Below are 20,756 nucleotides of genomic sequence, written 5' to 3' on the forward strand. Positions count from 1 at the left end.
AAATTATTTTCAAATGTAATTTTTTAAATGTGGAAGATTTATTGGAAAAATTATTACATGCCACAAGTTTAGATGGGAAATGATTATCAGTAATTTTATATATTTTAAGATTTTTTTTATTTTATTCATTATAGAGAGGAGAGAGAGAGAGAGAGAGAAGGGGGGAGGAGCAGGAAGCATCAACTCCCATATGTGCCTTGACCAGGCAAGCCCAGGGTTTTGAACCGGCGACCTCAGCGTTTCCAGGTTGACGCTTTATCCACTGCGCCACCACAGGTCAGACATGATTATCAAAAGTAGTAAATTTTATAGTACAAAACAAAAACTAGCAGGTATCAATTTTCAATACTTGAATTTAAAGATGAAAAATGCTAATTAATTAGATTAATATATTCATGACCAAGACTTAATCTACTTAATGTTCCTTTTATCTTCCAAATTTTCACTTCATCAGCCTGAGAGCAATCATCTGATTGTAAAATTTATTCAAGCTGTCAACTCCCACTGAGACTGCCTATTTTATCTCCTTCATCACCATAATGTATTTTTTAAAGTGAAAGAAAACAGGGCTCTGTTGCAATGTGATATTGTTGCTCAGATGATAAAATGCTGGCAGTCACGATCCACTTCATCTTTCTGCTTGGCACAATTTAGGATATTGTGTATTCTGCCAAGAAAATTTACATATTTACTATAATTCTTAGAAAATTCAATCCAACCTCCTTGCTAAATATTTGTCTAGGATAGGAGATAAGAGAGAGTCAGGCAATGTGTTAAAAAGAAAAAAAAGATAATGAGTAGGGATACCATTGGTATTTGAGTCTGGGAGCTAAATTTCCAGAACCCTTACAAAAGAAAACAGAAGGCTTTCACATTTCTTTTACAGCTCAGATAGATGATTTTGTATTATACTGTCACATACATCAGTTGGAGATTACATGAAAAAAATAAAACTCTTAAGGCTATCAGGTTGTTAAATAGTCTGTGTTTCACATAAGTTCACATCAATTCTCTTATAATACTGGGTTCCACTTTGTCTAACTTTGATATATGTACTTCATTTAAATTTCCATAATTCCATTTCCTGGCTGTTGTAAATTCCTAGCACTATCATTTAATTTTCTTCCTTTTCTTTCAAGGATCATTTTCAACAATTAAAAACCTCAGCAAGCCCTGGCTCGAGAGCTCAGTTGGTTAGAGCAGTGGTCCTCAACCTTTTTTGGGCCACAGACTGGTTTAATGTCAGAAAATATTTTCACGGACTGGCTTTTAGGGTGGGACAGATAAATGTATCACGTGACTGAGACAAGCGTCAAGAGTGAGTCTTAGATGGATGTAACAGAGGGAACCTGGTCATTTTTTAAAAATAAAACATTGTTCAGACTTAAATATAAATAAAACAGAAATAATGTAAGTTATTTATTCTTTCTCTGTGGACCAGTACCAAATGGCCCATGGACTAGTACCGGTCCACGGCCTGAGGGTTGGGGACCACTGGGTTAAAGCATTGTCCCAAAGCGCAGAGGTTGCTGGTTCTATCCTCAGTCAGGGTACATACAGAAATAGATCTGTGTTCCTGTCTCTCTGATCTCTCTCTCTTCTTAAAATCAATCAATTAAAAAAAAAAAAGTGCCCTGGCTGGTTGGCTCAGCGGTAGAGCGTCGGCCTAGCGTGCGGAGGACCCGGGTTCGATTCCCGGCCAGGGCACACAGGAGAAGCGCCCATTTGCTTCTCCACCCCTCCGCCACGCTTTCCTCTCTGTCTCTCTCTTCCCCTCCCGCAGCCAAGGCTCCATTGGAGCAAAGATGGCCCGGGCGCTGGGGATGGCTCTGTGGCCTCTGCCTCAGGCGCTAGAGTGGCTCTGGTCGCAACATGGCGACGCCCAGGATGGGCAGAGCATCGCCCCCTGGTGGGCAGAGCGTAGCCCCATGGTGGGCGTGCCGGGTGGATCCCGGTCGGGCGCATGCGGGAGTCTGTCTGACTGTCTCTCCCTGTTTCCAGCTTCAGAAAAATGAAAAAAAAAAAAAAAAGCTCAGCAAACATCTTTTGTGTCATCCTTCCTATAATCTCTCAGAGCAAGAGTTGTTAGTAGATCAAAGGTTGAAACTTGAACTAATAATTCTTGAATGTCTTCAATGTGACAAGCCCTGTGCTATGTGTTTTATTTACATGTTAAGTTTTATAAAACCCCTGAAAGGGAGATAATGTCATCTGATAAGTAATTTGAGGATTACAGAGATTACATAATTTGTTCAAAATCAAACATCTAGTTTTGAATAATAGTCCTTTTTGCCCTGGCTGAGTGGTTCAGTGGATAGAGTATTGTCCACTGGGCCAAGGCTGTGGGTTTCATTCCCAGTCAGGGCACATTCGAGAAGCAACCAATGAGTGCACTATTAAATGGAACAACTAAGAGGAACAATGAGTTGATACTTCTTTCTTTCTCTGCTCCTTCCTACCTTTCACTTTCTCCCTTCCTCTCTCTTTCTCTCTCTCAAATCAATGAAAAAGAATTTTTTTTTAAGTGAGAAGAGGGGAGATAGACTCCTGCTTGAGCCCTGATTGGGATCCCCCTGGCAACCCCTGTCTGAGGCTGATGCTGAAATCAACTGAGCTATCCTCAGTGCCCAGGGCCAATGCTCTAACCAGTCAAGGCACTGGGTGCAAGAGGGAAAGAGAGAGAGAAGGGGGAGAGGAAGGGGAGGGAAGCAGATGGTTGCTTCTCCTGTGTGCCCTGACTGGGGATCAAATCCAGGATGTCATCATGTTGGGCTGATGCTCTCTATCCACTAAGCCAATCAGCCAGGGCCAAAAAAAAAATTTTTTTTAACTACCTTAAAAAATAGAAAATAAAAATGGCTTCCTATTATGATTCTTTCTGGGAAATAAGTCTTATCATTTAGAGATTAAAAAGAAGTAATACTTACAAATGAAATGACACCTGGGATTTGTTTATTAATAACCTAAAAGGAGATGTGGTGGGATAGTGGTGAGTATAGATAGAAGTTTAGCCATATGTTAAAGTTAAGTGATAAGGTCATACACATAAAAATCCATGCTATCATTTTCTTCTACATTTGTGTGTAATGAAAGTTTTCCATACTGAACAGTTTTTAAAAGTAAGTACAATGTCACAAGTAGAATCGGGACATAATGGGTACAAGGATTGAGGAGAAAAAGGAGGGTATAAATTCATAGTGGCATTTGCTTTAGCAATTCAGTAACTTACAGCTTGTCCATTTGGAACCAATCTTGTAGCAGGTGCCCTGAGTCAACTACACATGTGTGGGCAGAGATCCTTTTATATCTAATTGAAGAAAGAAGTAAATTTCCTTTTATAGCAATTATCAAGATCCAAAGCTGCTCCTTTTGGTCATAATCATACTTCTCTGTTTAAAATAAACTATGGTCCTAATAATTCTTTTTTTTTGTTTGTACAGAGACAGAAAGAGAGTCAGAGAGAGGGATAGATAGGGACAGACAGACAGGAACAGAGAAAGATGAGAAGCATCAATCAGTTTTTTGTTGCGACACCTTAGTTGTTCATTGATTGCTTTCTCATATGTGCCTTGACCGTGGGCCTTCAGCAGACGGAGTAACCTCTTGCTCGAGCCAGCGACCTTGGGTCCAAGCTGGTGAGCTTTGCTCAAACCAGATGAGCCCACTCTCAAGCTGGCGACCTCGGGGTCTCAAACCTGGGTCCTCCGCATCCCAGTCCGATGTTCTATCCACTGCGCCACCACCTGGTTAGGCCTAATAATTCTTAATTAAATAGAAGACCCAGAGACTAGTTTATCAAATACTTGAACCTTTTTCTCTTCTCCTCTTAACTCCATTTGAAGCACCTATGTTACTATTTGCTCATTCTTTTTAACGTCACAGTGGCAGGAAGAGGACATGCAGCTTAAACTAGTCCATTTGCCACTTTTGAGCAGCTCTGCTCTGTGAAGAGGTTTTCTAGAGGTAGTTGGTGTTTTTGATCAACACCACTGTCGGTTTCAGAACTAGTTCTGCCTCTTCCCCAACTTTCATTTGGTAAACTAAAAGGGGTAATAGTAAAGTCTATCTTAAAACAGAAGGAGGTAAAACACCACCACTGTCTTGAAAAATGTTTAGCCTGGTGGTGCTGGGTATAAACCAGTTGGCACCTGTCACAGGATGTCCTTACTGTCAGGCCACCAAAGGAGGGATACACAAGACCTGATGAGTTTTATGATAAATTTTTGGTCAAATAAGTTTGTAAATATGATATATATGTTTGCTCGCTTATAGTTTGCATTGGGTGTGGGGGACAGGCTGTAAGCAGGCAGGGTCGTTATAGCCTAAGGCTTAGTTTTAAGACTAAGCTTTTCCCCACACCCTTGACTGTTGCATGATGTGGGGTGGTGCACTCTCATGAGGAGTCACATTATGCCTCAGATAAGTGACTTTGTATCAGAGACTTTCTTGTTTGTATATTGGATTAAAGGTTTTGATTTCTACACTATAAAATGGGGCAGAGGAGCCCATGCTAGAGAAGAGGAGAGAAAGGCCACATGCAGGAAAGGAGAAGCAGCCAAAATGGCGGAGTGCTGAAGGAAAAGCCAGTTTGTGCAGAGAGAAGGAGATGGGGAACAGAGGTGAATAAGGCTGGTGAGGTACAAACCTTTGATTCTAGGAAACTCGGGTAAGTCAGTGGCTTTGGGAGCCCTGAATGGAAAGGGAAGTGTTTTCCCACTGTGTGTATTTCTTGCCCACCGGGTGCAAGCTAGGATTAAAGCTACCAGTTTTTGGCTTCGTTGTTTCATTACCAACTGTCTGAATCTATTACGAACCTGCAAGGGCCAGGCGGCTGTGATGGTGGCCGTGGCTACTGGCTTTACATAAATTTATTTATGTATCTCTGAACACATGGGCTGTGACCCTAGTGACATAAGCACCGAGCGTCTGAGGATTCAAGCATTTATAGAATTAGTGAGCAAGGTTAGCCAGGAGGTTAGCCTTGACAGTGAATTCTGGGGTGGAGTGATGAGCAATGGAACTGAGCAACGGAACATTTAGGTCAGTGATGGGAGGAGAGCTACGGGAACTGCCCTGGAGCCAAATCACTTAAAGTTCTTCCTGGCTAATTGAGGTTTTGATAAGGGGCCCTGGACCTGAACCTAACATCACCCCACACTTGGCTTCAAGGGCAGTCTTGTAGACATTTTCAAAAGCTCCATAGCTGATAGTGTGCCAGAAGTACTCCTTACATAGTAGAGGTATGCATATGTAGGCGTGGGCCTCATTACTGGGAAACCTTCGATGGTTTCTGGGATTCAAGAGTTAAGCAAAGGAAAATGTGCTTAGGAATGGAGCCAGAAACTTCAAATGTAGGCTGTTAGGCCAAGGTCTCAAGGACTAGCCAGCCAAATGAATGGGGGAGTTAGAAGGCAGGCTACACTGGAGTTGGAAGCCAGGACTGTTTGTTTTCAGATGTATTTTACCAGAGTGGAAAAGGGGATTGATCTGTATATCCTTTGTGTTCATACTAACCCACACCCCCATATATAAGACAGTGTCAAATATGGTTCTCTGGAATGACTTCCAGGCCTGAAAATGATAGATAAAATGGCTACTCAGCCACTATTTTCCTTAAGAACAATGCAGGCCTGAAGGAGGAAGAAGGACTTGCCTACTCAGTAATCCTGCTCAGACCTCCCTTGCAGCTGGATGCTGCAAAGAGACGATTGGATTGGGGTGCAGACAATGTTGAGGAACTGTGGCGCCACTCCCAACCACAAACAGAGGAAGAGATCTTGCAGCCGCCTTTGCCCAAGGCCCTTTGACAAACCCATATAACGCCTGCCCCGTCCCCTCCCTCAGGCTGACACCGTTTGCTGGTCTCAGCCCACCTGCACCCAGGTGTTTTTAAAATAAATTTTCCTCTTGGGATACACTAGCCTTGTGTTTTTGATTCAGCCTGCAGTTTCTGCCTTTCAAACACCCTATTCTCTCAAATTATTGATCTAAAGTTCTTCTATGTGTTATTGTGACAGTAGTTTGTAGATGTGATTAATGTTCATAATCAGGGTACTTTAAATAATGGAGATTATCCTACATAATCTGGGTGGATGTGATTCAATTAATTGAAAGCCCGGAAGAGTAGAGCTGATGTGTCTTAGGTGAAATTCTACCTCTGGACTGAAACTCCTCTCATGCCTGAGAGTTCTAGCTTGCCTTTTCTGATGGCCTGCTATATAGACTTCAGGCCAGTGGTGGGATTCAAATAACTTAACAGCTGGTTCTCTGTCCTAATGATTGTTTTAAGTATAAAAAAATGATATACCAAAAGGTAGTTTATTGGCCCTGGCCGGATTGTTTTAAGTATAAAAAAATGATATACCAAAAGGTAGTTTATTGGCCCTGGCCGGTTGGCTCAGTGGTAGAGCGTCGGCCTGGCATGCAGAAGTCCCGGGTTCGATTCCCGGCCAGGGCACACAGGAGAAGCACCCATCTGCTTCTCCACCCCACCCCCTCTCCTTCCTCTCTGTCTCTCTCTTCCCCTCCCGCAGCTAAGGCTCCATTGGAGCAAAGATGGCCCGGGCGCTGGTGATGGCTCTGTGGCCTCTGCCTCAGGCACTGGAGTGGCTCTGGTCACAACAGAGCGACGCCCCGGAGGGGCAGAGCATTGGCCCCTGGTGGGCAGAGCATGGCCCCTGGTGGGCGTGCCGGGTGGATCCCGGTCGGGCGCATGCAGTAGTCTGTCTGTCTCTCCCTGTTTCCAGCTTCAGAAAAATACAAAAGGTAGTTTATTATTTTATGTATTTAATACTTAAGTAAGAACAATAAAAGAGGTACACAAAACTAGATTGTTATACGAGTTTGTAGGGCCAGTGCTGTGGCCTCCATCACACCTGCTTGGCCTGTGCAGGTTCCCATTTAATTTGGACAGATGGTAATGAATCAATGGAACCAAGAACTGGTGGGCCTTCCTTTATTCTAGATTTGTACTGGCAAACGAGTAAAAACACACTGGGTACCAAAACCCACTCATTCAGGGCTCACAAAGCTACTGACACATCTGGGTTTTCCTAGATTCAAAGGCCCCACCAGCCTTATTTACCTCTGTTCTTTATCTTCTTCTTTCTGCACAAACTGCTTCTCCTTCAGCTCCCTGCCACCTTGCTGTCAGCCTCCTCTGCCACCATGTGGCCTCTCTCTTCTGTAACAATGTGATCTCTCCTAAAATGGCCTCCTACCTCCTTCTTTTAAAACTTTTCAGCACAAAAGCCCACCCCCAGAACACATTAGCATAACCAAACCCCTTCCCAAGCAGGAAGGTAATCAGCTGCTCCACGTGGGCAGTACCATTTTTAATAAAAGTGAGCAAAACCAAATAACACAAATTTTACAGACTTATTTGCCCAATAGGGTTTTAAAATATCAATAAAAAAATTTAAATAATACCTGTCAAAAATAATAAAATTATTATTTAAGATATTTCCATATTGCTTCTTTTTTAAAAATTTATTTTTTACAGGGACAGAGAGAGAGACAGAGAGAGGGATAGATAGGGACAGATAGACAGGAATGGAGAGAGATGAGAAGCATCAATCATCAGTTTTTCGTTGCAACACCTTAATTGTTCATTGATTGCTTTCTCATATGTGCCTTGACCACAGGCCTTCAGCAGAGCGAGTAATCCCTTGCTTGAGCCAGTGACCTTGGGTCCAAGCTGGTGAGCTTTTTGCTCAAGTCAGATGAGCCTGCGCTCAAGCTGGCGACATTGGGGTCTCGAACCTGGGTCCTCCGCATCCCAGACCAATGCTCTATCCACTGCGCCACCGCCTGGTCAGGCTCCATATTGCTTCTTAATTGGTGTCCTCATTTGCAATTTTTTTCACTTATGGATGGAATGAACATTACTATGGACACTTAGAATAGGCTGTTGTGCAGATGAACATTAAAAACAAGTAAGGCCCTAGCTGGTAGGCTCAGCGGTAGAGCCTCTGTTCCGTGTGTGGAAGTCCCAGGTTTCATTTCCGTTCAGGGCACAAAGGAGAAGTGCCCATCTTCTTCTCCATCCTTCCCACCTCTTTTCTCTCTAGCTCTCTCCTTCTCTCCTGCAGCCAAGGCTCCATTTGAGCAAACTTGGCCCAGGTGCTGAGGATGGCTCCATGGCCTTCTTCTCAGGCGCTACCTAGAATGGCTCCAGTTGCAATGAGGCAACGCCCCAGATGGGCAGAGCATTGCCCCCTAGTGGGCATGCCAGGTGGATCCTGGTCGGGTGCATGCAGGAGTCTGCTTGCCTCCCTGCTTCTCACTTTGGAAAAACACAAGAAAAAAAAAGAGTAAGGAATATAAATTTGTGGTTTCCACATTGGGCAGCTGCCCAGGCGCCCACCTTAGAGAGAACCCTGATTACAAGTGCCATTTTAACAACAAATTCACCAAACTCAACAAAAAATTAGATCTTGGTTCTGCCGAATTGGTGCGAACCAGCTAAATCCCACCACTGCTTCAGACTTGACTCTTAGCCAGCTCCCACAACTGTGCAAGTCAATTCCTTTCAAACATCCCTTAATGTACATCTTCTGCTGGTTCTATTTCTCCTGTGGATGAAAATGGAGGCACATACTAAACCTGAAAAATTCAGGGGAGGCCTGCCAAACTCAGAGACCACAAAACCCCTCATTGTTATTGTTATTGTGTTCATTGTTAACAGCTAACTATCCTATACTCACAAAGGTAAAAAAAGTATGGGCCTATTTGTTTTCCTTTTACTTTTTTTAGAATTGATTTTAGAGAGGGGAGAGAGAGAGAGAGAGAGAGAGAGAGAGAGAGAAAGGCAGTGGGAGAGGAGCGGTAAGCATCAACCCACAGCTGTTTCTCATATGTGCCTTGAATAGGCAAGCCCAGGGTTTCAAACTGGCGACAGTGCCCCAGGTTGACGCTTTAGCCACTGTGCCAGCACAGACCAAGCTCTATTTGTTTTACTTTTTAATCCAGTCCCAGAGATTTCCCTAATTCGCTTTCTCACTTCTCCCTAATCTCTCACCAGTGGATTCCATGTAACCCCCTTACATCTTCCCCTCTGATCCTTATGATTCTTTTTTTTTTTTTAATTTAATTTAATTTTTTCATTTTTCCAAAGCTGGAGACGGGGAGGCAGTCAGACAGACTCCCGCATGCACCCAACTGGGATCCACCAGGCATGCCCACCAGGGGGTGATGCTTTACCTCTCTGGGGCGTCGCTCTGTTGCGTCCAGAGCCATTCTAGCACCTGAGGCAGAGGCCATAGAGCCATCCCTAGCGCCCGGGCCACCTTTTGCTCCAGTGGAGCCTCGCTGCAGGAGGGGAAGAGAGAGACAGAGAGGAAGGAGAGGGGGAGGGGTGGAGAAGCAAATGGGCGCCTCTCCTGTGTGCCCTGGCCGGGAATCGAACCGGGACTCCTGCACGCCAGGCCTACGCTCTACCGCTGAGCCAACCGGCCAGGGCCCTGATCCTTATGATTCTTATGTGCAGAATAAGTGGTCAAACTGCCGTTTTCCAGAGCATATTCTCATTCTGCTGAGATTTTGCTTCCTGGCAATTGTCATCAGTTCGGCTCAAATAAAGTCATAAAAATTCTGTACAGGTTTAGTCCTAGCTGGGTAGCTTGGTTGGTTGAAGTGTCCTAAAGTGCAAAGATTATGGGTTTTATCCCCGATCAGGGTATCTGTGGGAACAGATGGATGTTTCCGTCTGTCTGTCTGACTCTCTCTCTCTCTCTCTCTCCATTCCTCTCTCTGAAATCAATAAATAAAATTTAAAAAATTCTCTACAGGTTTAAACGTTTCTTAGATTGACACTCTGGTTTGATTGAGCCCTGATACAGTGATTGAGCATGAGTATTTCCATGTAGTATAACATACAACTTGGGCTTCATATTTTAATAATAACAAATGAAAATAGTTGGTTTTTTTTGTTTGTTTGTTTGTTTTTTGTATTTTTCTGAAGCTGGAAACGGGGAGAGACAGTCAGACAGACTCCCACATGCGCCCGACCGGGATCCACCTGGCACGCCCACCAGGGGGCTACGCTCTGCCCTCCGGGGCGTTGCTCTGTTGTGACCAGAGCCACTCTAGCGCCTGGGGCAGAGGCCAAGGAGCCATCCCCAGCGCCCGGGCCATCTTTGTTCCAATGGAGCCTGGCTGCAGGAGGGGAAGAGAGAGACAGAGAGGAAGGAGAGGGGGAGGGGTGGAGAAGCAGATGGGCGCTTCTCCTGTGTGCCCTGGCCGGGAATCGAACCCAGGATTTCTGCACGCCAGGCCGACGCTCTACCACTGAGCCAACCAGCCAGGGCTTTTTTTTTTTTTTTTTGTATTTTTCTGAAGCTGGAAACGGGGAGAGACAGTCAGACAGACTCCCGCATGCGCCCGACCGGGATCCACCCGGCACGCCCACCAGGGGGCGATGCTCTGCCCACCAGGGGGCGATGCTCTGCCCCTCTGGCGCGTCGCTCTGCCGCGACCAGAGCCACTCTAGCGCCTGGGGCAGAGGCCAAGGAGCCATCCCCAGTGCCCGGGCTATCTCCTGCTCCAATGGAGCCTTGGCTGCGGGAGGGGAAGAGAGAGACAGAGAGGAAGGGGGGGGGGTGGAGAAGCAAATGGGCACTTCTCCTATGTGTCCTGGCCGGGAATCGATCCTGGGTCCCCCGCACGCCAGGCCGACGCTCTACCGCTGAGCCAACCGGCCAGGGCTGTATTTTAATAATAACAAACCCAAATATAGTATATATATAACAAACCCACATATATATATATGGGTAGAGGCGCAGTAAACACATTTGTGTGTTCTCTTTTCAACTAGGTCCGACCTTGGGTTCCCATGTCCTTCCTTGTAGTGTCCAGTTCTAGGAAGTATCCTGTTAAGTCATTATAACTAGAATCCCTCTCCCTCAATATTTGATTGGGTTCATCTCCCTACATTACCCCCAGGTGATGTCTGATTACCCTAGCCTGGTTTCATTAAGAACCTTTGAGTTGATCTAGCAATAATCCCCCTTACTTCTGATGGTTCTGTAGTGGGGAGTTAGACAGATATGAGTAGCCCTGGCCGGTTGGCTCAACGGTAGAGCGTCGGCCTGGCGTGCAGGAGTCCCAGGTTCGATTCCCGGCCAGGGCACACAGGAGAAGCGCCCTTCTGCTTCTCCACCCCTTCCCCTCTCCTTCCTCTCTGTCTCTCTCTTCCCCTCCCGCAGCTGAGGCTCCATTGGAGCAAAGTTGGCCTGGGCGCTGAGGATGGCTCTGTGGCCTCTGCCTCAGGCGCTAGAATGGCTCTGGTTGCAACAGAGCAATGCCCCAGATGGGTAGAGCATCACCTCCTGGTGGGGATGCCGGGTGGATCCCGGTCGGGCGCATGCGGGAGTCTGTCTGACTGTCTCTCCCCGTTTCAAACGTCAGAAAAATACCAAAAAAAAAAAAAATTCTATTAAGGTCCTCCCCTCAAATTCCCACCTTTAAAGTCCCTTAGGAGAGCGGTTCCAGAGGGTTCCCTCTTCAGGGAGCATGCCTGTGCCTTCCTCTTGCCCCCAGGTGCATTTTCCTTGCCCCTCTGTTCCTCCTAAGCTCTAGGGATCCCACGAGAGTTGCAACCAGCGGAGCAGTGGGCAGCAGTAACGTCTGACTTTCTACCTGCATAGCCAATAAATTCTTCTTTAGTTGCTGCACTTTGTCTCTTGTTTGAATTTTTCTCTCAAGAAGACAAGAATCGCCTGATCAGGCGGTAGCGCAATGGATAGAGCGTTGAACTGGGATGCGGAGGACCCAGGTTCGAGACCCCGAGGTTGCCAGCTTGAACGCGGGCTCATCTGGTTTGAACAAAAAAGCTCACCAGCTTGGACTCAAGGTCGCTGGCTCGAGCAAGGGGTTACTCGTTCTGCTGAAGGCCCATGGTCAAGGCACATATGAGAAAGCAATCAATGAACAACTTAAGTGTTGCAACTCGCAATGAAAAACTAATGATTGATGGTTCTCATCTCTCTGTTCCTGTCTGTCTGTCCCTGTCTATCCCTCACTCTGACTCTCTCTCTGTCTCTGTAAAAAATAAAATAAATAAATAAATAAATAAATAATAAAAAAAGAAGACAAGAATCGCCTGACCGGGTGGTGGTGCAGTGGATAGAGTGTCGGACTGGGATGCGGAAGACCCAGGTTCGAGACCCTGATGTTACCAGCTTGAGTGAGGGCTCATCTGGTTTGAGCAAAAGCTCACTAGTTTGAGCCCAAGGTCGCTGGCTCAAGCCAGGGTTTACTCGGTCTGCTGAAGGCCTGTGGTCAAGGCACACATGAGAAGGCAATCAATGAACAATTAAGGTGTCGCAATGCGCAACGAAAAACTAATGATTGATGCTTCTCATCTCTCTGTTCCTGTCTGTCCGTCCCTGTCTATCCCTCTCTCTGACTCTCTCTCTCTGTAAAAAAAAAAAAAAAAAAAAAAAAAGAAGACAAGAATCAAGGTCTTGCTGCTCTCCCTGTGACATCTTCTCTTAGTAATTTTTCACTCACTGACCCCAACAACTTGATCCTTGATTAAAAATTCCCACTTATCTTGTTATGTTCACTGCTGAGCCCAATTTTTCTCCCCTATTATGAAACTCCACCGTAATAGCACCCCTTAAATCTGATTTACCATCTTTAACAAGTATATGTATAGATTTTAAAAAGTTTATACTACTATATCATGTATACAATTTTTTAAAACAACAGACATGAAAAATGTTGAGATTAAAAATACTACAGCTTGACTCGGTGGTGGCACAATGGATAGAGAGCATCAGCCTGGGATGCTGAAGACCCAGGTTCGAAACTCTGAGGTCACTGGCTTGAGCGAAGCCTCATCCAGCCTGAGCACAGGCTCACCAGCTTGAGTGCGGGGTTGCTGGCTTGAACGTGGGATCATAGACATGACCCCATGGTCACTGGCTTGACCCCAGAGGTCACTGACATGAAGTCCAAGGTAGCTGGCTTGAGCAAAGTGTCACTGGCTCTGCTGGAGCCCCCCCCCCACACCCCGGTCAAGGCAAATATGAAAAAGCAATCAATGAACAACTAAGGCACTGCAACAAAGAATTGATGCTTCTCATCTCTCTCCCTTCCTGTCTGTCTGTCCCTATCTGTCCCTCCTCTCTCTCTCTCTCGATAAAAAATAATAATAAAATAAAACAAATACAAATATGGGTTATAGTTCTCTTTCTGTATCTCAAGAGTCATCTTGGCCCTGAGGATAGAGTGTCGGCCTGGCATATGGATGTCTGGGTTCAGTTCCAGGTCAGAGCACACAGGAAAAGTGACCATCTGCTTTTCCATCTCTCCCTCTCCCCCTTCTCTACTTCTTCTCCTTCTGATGCCAGGGGCTCTTTTGGTTTGAGTGTGGCCTTGGGCACTAAGTAAAGTTCAGTTGGTCTGAGCATGTAAGCCTCACGTGCTAAAAATAGCTAAGTACTTGAGCATTGGCCCTAGGTGAGGTTGTGGGTGGATCCTGGTTGGGGCGCTTGCCTCACTGTTGGGCAGATAAAACATATTACGCTCACTTTGTTAAAGATGGCGCTGCCCACGTGGAAGCCCGTCGCCCAGGTGATGATATTAGTTGCCCTTCTTGCTTGGGATGGGCGTGATTATATTAATATGTGTTGGGGGAGGGTTTTTGTGCCAAAAGGTTTTAAAAGGAAGAGCGATCACGTTGTTGTTCAGGGAGAAGAGTGATTATGTTCTAGGAGAGCAGAGAAAGGAGAATAGAGAAAGGCCACGTGGAGGAGAGGAGAAGCAGCCAAGATGGCGGAGTGCTGAAGGAGAAGCCAGTTTGTGCAGAGTTTATGCAGAGAGAAGGAGATGGGAAACAAAGGTGAATATGGCTGGTGAGCTAGAAAACTTTGATTCTGGGAAACTCAAATAAGTCAGTGGCTTTGAGAGCCCTGAATGGAAAGGGAAGTGTTTTCCCATTGTGTATTTCTTGCCCACTGGGTGCAAGCTAAGATTAAAGCTAATGGCCCACCAGTTTTTGGCTCCATTGTTTCATTACCAACTGTCTGAATCTAATGTGAACCTGCATGGGCCAGGTGGCTGTGATGGTGGCCGCAGCTATTGGCTTTACACTATCTCCCTTCTTCTCGCCTAAAAAAAAAAGAGTCATTTTGTGTTTATCTCACTTTGAGGTCATTCCTCAAACAATTTGCCAAAAGATGGTATACAAATGTTACTGGAACAAGCCAGGGTTTGAGTTGTCCCTTACCACAGAACCAATACACAGAGATTAGGAACAAGTGGAATATGAGCGTTTTTAATCAAATTGCCAGCAACCTGAGAACGCAGAAAACTTCAGGTTCAAAGAACTGCCTTATCACTCCTTTAGTGCTGGCTCCTTTTATAGGGTTCAGAGGCTGTTGGTAATGTTGCAGGAGGCAAAGTCCATGCAGTTAGTCACATAGACAAGGGGGTAGTGAGATGCTTTGTTCTTGAGATAAAGAACCCTCTGTTTTCTTTATCTTTGCATTCCTGGTCTCCTTTCTAATCTCCAGGCTCCTCCCAAGTGCTTCCCAAAATGCTTCCCAGAGCCTCCTGCAAGGATAAACTTTTCTCCACATCTCAAAAGGGAAGGCCAGGGAGTCACTAAGAGAGAATAGAGAGCAAATGTACCAATTAACTATTTCCTAACCTTACATATTTCCTATTGATTATAACTAAAAGCAACTATTACTGAAGCCAAATTTCTAACTCTTGAGTTTCCCTAACACAAATATGATTTCAGTGTTCATGTCTGTTGGGCAAACAAGTTTGTAACAAGTGTTTTTTAGGTCTGCTCACTTGTGTTGGGGCAGCGCCATGTGTGTATAGTCTATGGAAGGCTGCGAGTGCTTGCCCTCAGGGCGGCAGATGGTAAATTATGGATTGCCTACCTCCATGGGGTGGGGCAATTGTTTGCTATCATTTGCCAGAGAAGGGGTATTTCCGTCTGGCCTGTTTTGGCAGAGAGTGCTGAGGCTGAGGGGCTTGGGAGCCCTAGTGAGGCTGGTGAGGGCCTGTGAGGCCAGTGAGTCGGGAGGAGGTTGGAGCTTGGGAGCCCTGAGTGAGAAGCAAGCATTCTTCCATGTTTTTTTGTTCATCTGCCAATACGAGACTTTAATAAACAGAATGGCCCACCATTTTCTGGCTCCACAGTCCCTTTACCCTCTGCCTGAATCCAATGTGAACCTGCATGTCCACAGTGGTGGGCAGCCCCTGGCCTTACAATGTCTTTTTTTTTTTTAACATTTTTTTTTATTTATTCTTTTTTTTTTTCTTTCATGTTTCCGAAGCTGGAAACGGGGAGGCAGTCAGACAGACTCCCGCATGCGCCCAACCGGGATCCACCCGGCATGCCCACCAGGGGGCGATGTTCTGCCCCTCTGGGGCATCGCTCTGTTGCATCCAGAGCCATTCTAGTGCCTGAGGCAGAGGCCACAGAGCCATCCCCAGCGCCCGGGCCATCTTTGCTCCAATGAAGCCTTGGCTGCAGGAGGGGAAGAGAGAGACAGAGAGGAAGGAGAGGGGGAGGGGTGGAGAAGCAGATGGGCGCTTCTCCTGTGTGCCCTGGCCAGGAATCGAACCCGGGACTCCTGCATGCCAGGCCAATGCTCTACCGCTGAGCCAACTGGCCAGGGCCTTATTTATTCATTTTAGAGAGGAGAGAGAAAGACAGAGAGAGAGAGAGAGAGGAGAGACAGAGAGAGAGAAAGGGAGGAGCAGCAGGAAGCATCAACTCCCATATGTGCCTTGACCAGGCAAGCCCAGGGTTTCAAACCAGTGACCTCAGCATTTCCAGGTCGACACTTTATCCACTGCACTACCACAGGTCAGACCTTTTTTAACATTTTTTAAAAAAAGATTTTATTTATTGATTTTACAGAGAGAGGAGAGAGGGGTGGGAGGAATGAGAAGTATCAACTCATAGTTGCTTCGCTTTAGTTGTTCCTTGCTTGCTTGTGGCATGTGCCTTGACCAGGCAAGCTCAGGGTTTTGAACTGGTGACCTCAGTGTTCCAGGTCAATGCTTTATCCACTGTGCCTCCACAGGCCAGACCAGAGTTCATATCTTAAAAGGCAGAAAGGTGCCTGACCTGTGGTTGCGCAGCGGATAAAGCGTCAACCTGGAAATGCTGAGGTCGCCGGTTCGAAACCCTGGGCTTGCCTGGTCAAGGCACATATGGGAGTTGATGCTTCCAGCTCCTCCCCCTTCTCTCTCTCTATCTCTCTCCTCTCTCTCTCTCTCTCTCTCTGTGTCTCTCCCTCTCCTCTCTAAAATGAATAAATAAAGAATTAAAAAAAAAAAAAAGGCAGAAAGGTGCTTGTTAAATTTTTCCTTTTTAAATTCTCAATAAATAAAATAACTATCACTGTAAGAAACATCAAACTTAGAAGAATTTTTTTATGAGTTTATTTTGTTGTAAAGTACCTGCACCCCAGATGCTGAAAAGTACTGTACCTCACTTCTGTGGGTTCACATAGAGACACCAAGTCCAGATGAGTTTTTTGGGTTTTTTTGTTTTGTTTTGTTTTTTGTTTTTTTCTGAAGCTGGAAACGGGGAGAGACAGTCAGACAGACTCCCGCATGCGCCCGACCGGGATCCACCAGGCACGCCCACCAGGGGCGATGCTCTGCCCACCACGGGGCGATGCTCTGCCCCTCCGGGGCGTGGCTCTGCCACGACCAGAGCCACTCTAGCGCCTGGGGCAGAGGCCAAGGAGCCATCCCCAGCGCCCAGGCCATCTTTGCTCCAATGGAGCCTTGGCTGCAGGAGGGGAAGAGAGAGACAGAGAGGAAGGAGGGGGGTGGGGGAGTGGAGAAGCAAATGGGCGCTTCTCCTATGTGACCTGGCCGGGAATCGAACCCGGGTCCCCCGCACGCCAGGCCGACAGTCTACTGCTGAGCCAACTGGCCAGGACTCCAGATGAGTTTTGAAGAGTTTTATTAAAGGAGCAGATTTATTAAATATGCTGGCCACATATGGCTTTCATGGAGCAGTTGCAAACCCAAATCACGTGCCCCAAATACATTTCAGGGGCTGTTTATATACCCTTGATCACACACGGACAGGGGAGAGCATGACATCATGGCATAAGCTTACAACATTTGTTTAGGGGATACACAGAAACATTAAGACTTTCAAGGTAATAAAATCAGAGATGTTTACAAATCTTTTAGGGTTCATCTTCCCTCACTAACCTAGAGGTATGTTACTTTCAAGATTCCAGGAAGGGGCCTGACCAGGGGTGGCACAGTGGATAGAGCATCAGACTGGGATGTGGAGGATCCAAGTTCGAGACCCCAAGGTCGCCAGCTTGAGCGCAGGCTCATCTGGTTTGAGCAAGGCTCACCAGCTTGAACCCAAGGTCGCTGGCTTGAGCAAGGGGTTACTCGGTCTGCTGTAGCCCCACGGTCAAGGCACATATGAGAAAGCAGTCAATGAACAACTAAGGTGTCGCAATGAAAAACTAATGATTGATGCTTCTCATCTCTCTCCGTTCCTGTCTGTCTGTCCCTATCTGACACTCTCTCTGTCTCTATAAAAAAAAAAAAAAGAAAAAGAAAGATTCCAGGAAGGGGAGGAACTACAATCAATGTAAGGTGGTATGTAAATTCTGTCTCCCATTGAAAGAGAAGAAGTTTCTTGGTTAACCTTTATTTTAGATTTAAAACTAAATGACCCATTGTTCTAGCAAGCCCAAAACTTCTGCATTCTTCTCCCTCCTCCCCAAAGGAAGGATGGGACAGGAAAGCTGGACCTTTCCTTCTAGAATGTCAATATTAATTTTTCAGCTTTTTGGTACCTTACTACAATTTAAGCCAAAGTGACAATTGCGAGGAAGCAAAGTCTCAATGGATTGAGAGAGTGCTCCAGAAAATGGCAGTTTCACCACCTATTTTATACATCATTATCAAAGAGGAACACATCAGGGGGTTAAATGAAATTCTCTGGTGATAGATTAGGGAGATAGGAGAAAGCAAATGGGAAAATCTCTGGAATTTGATAAAAAGTAAAATGTACAAACAAGTACTTCTTTTATAAGCAGGTATAGTGTTGGAATCCATGGGAGTCCGAAAGACCAGAGTAACAGGCTTTATTGAAAGGAAGAAAGGAACCCTGCCGGGCACTTCTCCTGGGGGAGAAGAGCACCAGTTACAGACTAGGGGCGAGTTATATAGTATTTGGGAGAGCCTGAGGGGATACTGAGGCAAAAGTCCTGGTATGTCCAGAATGCTCCTCCTTGGGGGGCTTCGAGCATGTGGGTGTTGAATCAAAAGTCCTGGTGTGTCCGGAGCCCCTCCTTGGGGCGGCTTCTCAGCTTTTTGGAATTCCTCTGTCTCAGGGTCAATAGTCCAGTAAGGGTGAGGTCTGACAGATAAGCAGAACATTAAGAGGGCAGTTTGGAATTTACGTATCTATCATGTCTCAACTCTGTGTTTACATATAAAAGAAAGGCAGTTATTAATTTTATAATATATGGTGAAGGGTGATGAGGAGAAAGAGGAGAAAAAGTTAGAAAATTATTTCTTCTTCTGGAGAGAACTCAAGAAGGGAATTTTGCCAAGCCAAGTCCCTCATCCAGTTAAGGAGGTCATCAATTTCCATGCTGTAAGGTCTGAACCAGGTGATGTCTCTGAAAACCTGAGTGAGGAAGTAAAAAAAAAAAATTTGCGGGGTAATAATTGTCAGTTGCTTGCTGCGAGTGCCAAGTGGGCAGAGTGACATGGTGATCCATGGTCTCCTGGATGAGCCTCAGGAGACATGCTGGTCTGGTTCCTCTCGAATGAGAGGACATGTGGAGATTTTAAGAGACAGGAAACTTGTTGGTGTATGTTTTTTAGAAGGACTGCGTATGTGTGGTTAAAAAGGAAGAGGGTTTGGAGAACCTTCAGGAGGGAACTTCTCGGGCTGAGGAGCGGCTTCTTCCTGCTGTCATCCCTACCTATTTGATATTTCCCTCATGAAGTTCTCCTTCGGGTACTGGGGAATAGGAGTGTAGGAGCATTTGATTGTAGGTAATCCTAGAGATTTCTCTCATCCCGGCCTGTAGGAACTTAATAAAGAAAGAGGCAGGTATTTGGAGATTAGCAATGCAGAGATAAGGAGGGTTGTATAGGGGGTGTGTGTGTGAAAGTTCTTCCATGGTAAAGTCAGAGATATTTTTTACTGGCAGACCTGGAGAGAGCAGTTAGCTTGAGCTAAAAGAAATGTTTCATGTCCGTTTGTAGGCTCCAAGAAGACCCAATGATCTTGTCCCCTTACTATGTGAAGGGAAAAAGACTGAGAAGCGTTAAGAGGTGTTGCTATTTATTATCCTAGTTCTTTAGGGATATGGGAGAGCTTTAGAGTTAGGGGACCTGTACGAGTTGAAAGATAGGATTTAGGAGGTTTGCTGATATAGGGCTTCAGATTCTTCTGTTTCTTGAGGGCAGGTTTCAGGGTTGATGTGTAGGGTTAGGTAGATTTTTCCAGTTTTCTGACTGGCGAAGGTCTGCATGCGGTTTTGTAAGAAACTAGTGAACAAACGTAAGAGGCAGGGTCTAAAAGTTAGAAAAATAAATAGGAGAGTGAGTGGACTAATGAAAGGCAATAATAAGATGCCCAGTGTAAAGCCAGAAGCCACGAACAGGGCCACCATCACAGCAGCCTCCTGGCCCATGCAGGTTCACATTGGATTCGGACAGTCGGTAAAGAAACAACGGAGCCAAAAACTGATGGGCTGTCATCTTTAATTCTAGCTTGCACCCGGCGGGCAAGTAAAAAATACACACTGGGCTCCAAAACCCACTCACATTCAGTGCTCACAAAGCCACTGACTTATCCGAGTTTCCTAGAATCCAAGGTTTCTAGCTCACCAGCCTTATTCTCCTCAGTTTCCCATCTCCTTCCTTCACCAGCGTCAAACTGCGCAAACTGGCCTTTCACTCAGCACTCCGCCATCTTGGCTGCTTTCCCTGGCCTACTCCATATGGCCTTTTTCTGCTCGCCTCTCTGCTCTCTCCTCTGCTGATAATCTCAGGAACCAAGAACGCAAGCTCCCTCTCCGTCCCCATTTTATAGTGTAGAAATCCAAACCCTTAATCCAATATACAAAATAGGGAAGTCTCTAATACAAAGTCACCTCTCTGAGCATGATTGGATTGTACCGCCCCACATCAAAAAGGGTGGGAAAGGCTTAATCCCAAAACCAAGCCTCAGGCTACAGTGATCCTAACACACATTAATATCACCTGGGCAATGGCCTCTTTAGCAAAGTGAGCATAATACATTTTATCTGCCCAACACCCAGTTTGTGTGAAACCACTGATTCCATGTTTACGAATTTGCTGGGCTTCAGAGAGAGAGAGAGAGTAAATAGGAATAAGACAGGGCAGTGTGGCTACTCCTCCTGTCCCTAGATCTACTTTTGTAGAGATTTCTAAAGCAATAAGAGGAGAGATTACCTGTATAGCCTTACACTGATGGATAGTGTATTAGGAACTGGAAGAGGCTCATGGGGTGGGATTAGGTTGATATTTAGGGTGAGATAGATTAGGGTACAAGTTTTTGTCTAATTAGTATGGAGACGCAGATAGGTGTTGGTCCCACACGAGTAGAAATTTCCTGATTTGGTGAGGCAGGCTGAGAGGTGAATAGAGAATAGAAGGACAAGGGGTCAGTTTTGTTTCTCTGTTTCTGAGCTCCAGATGGTCAGGGTGGAGGAAAGAGTCGTCCTAATAAGTGGGGAGGGTAGAGGATTGTTAGCTAGGGT

This window comes from Saccopteryx bilineata, chromosome 4 (assembly GCF_036850765.1).
Source record: "Saccopteryx bilineata isolate mSacBil1 chromosome 4, mSacBil1_pri_phased_curated, whole genome shotgun sequence".
NCBI classification, from domain to species: Eukaryota; Metazoa; Chordata; class Mammalia; order Chiroptera; family Emballonuridae; genus Saccopteryx; species Saccopteryx bilineata.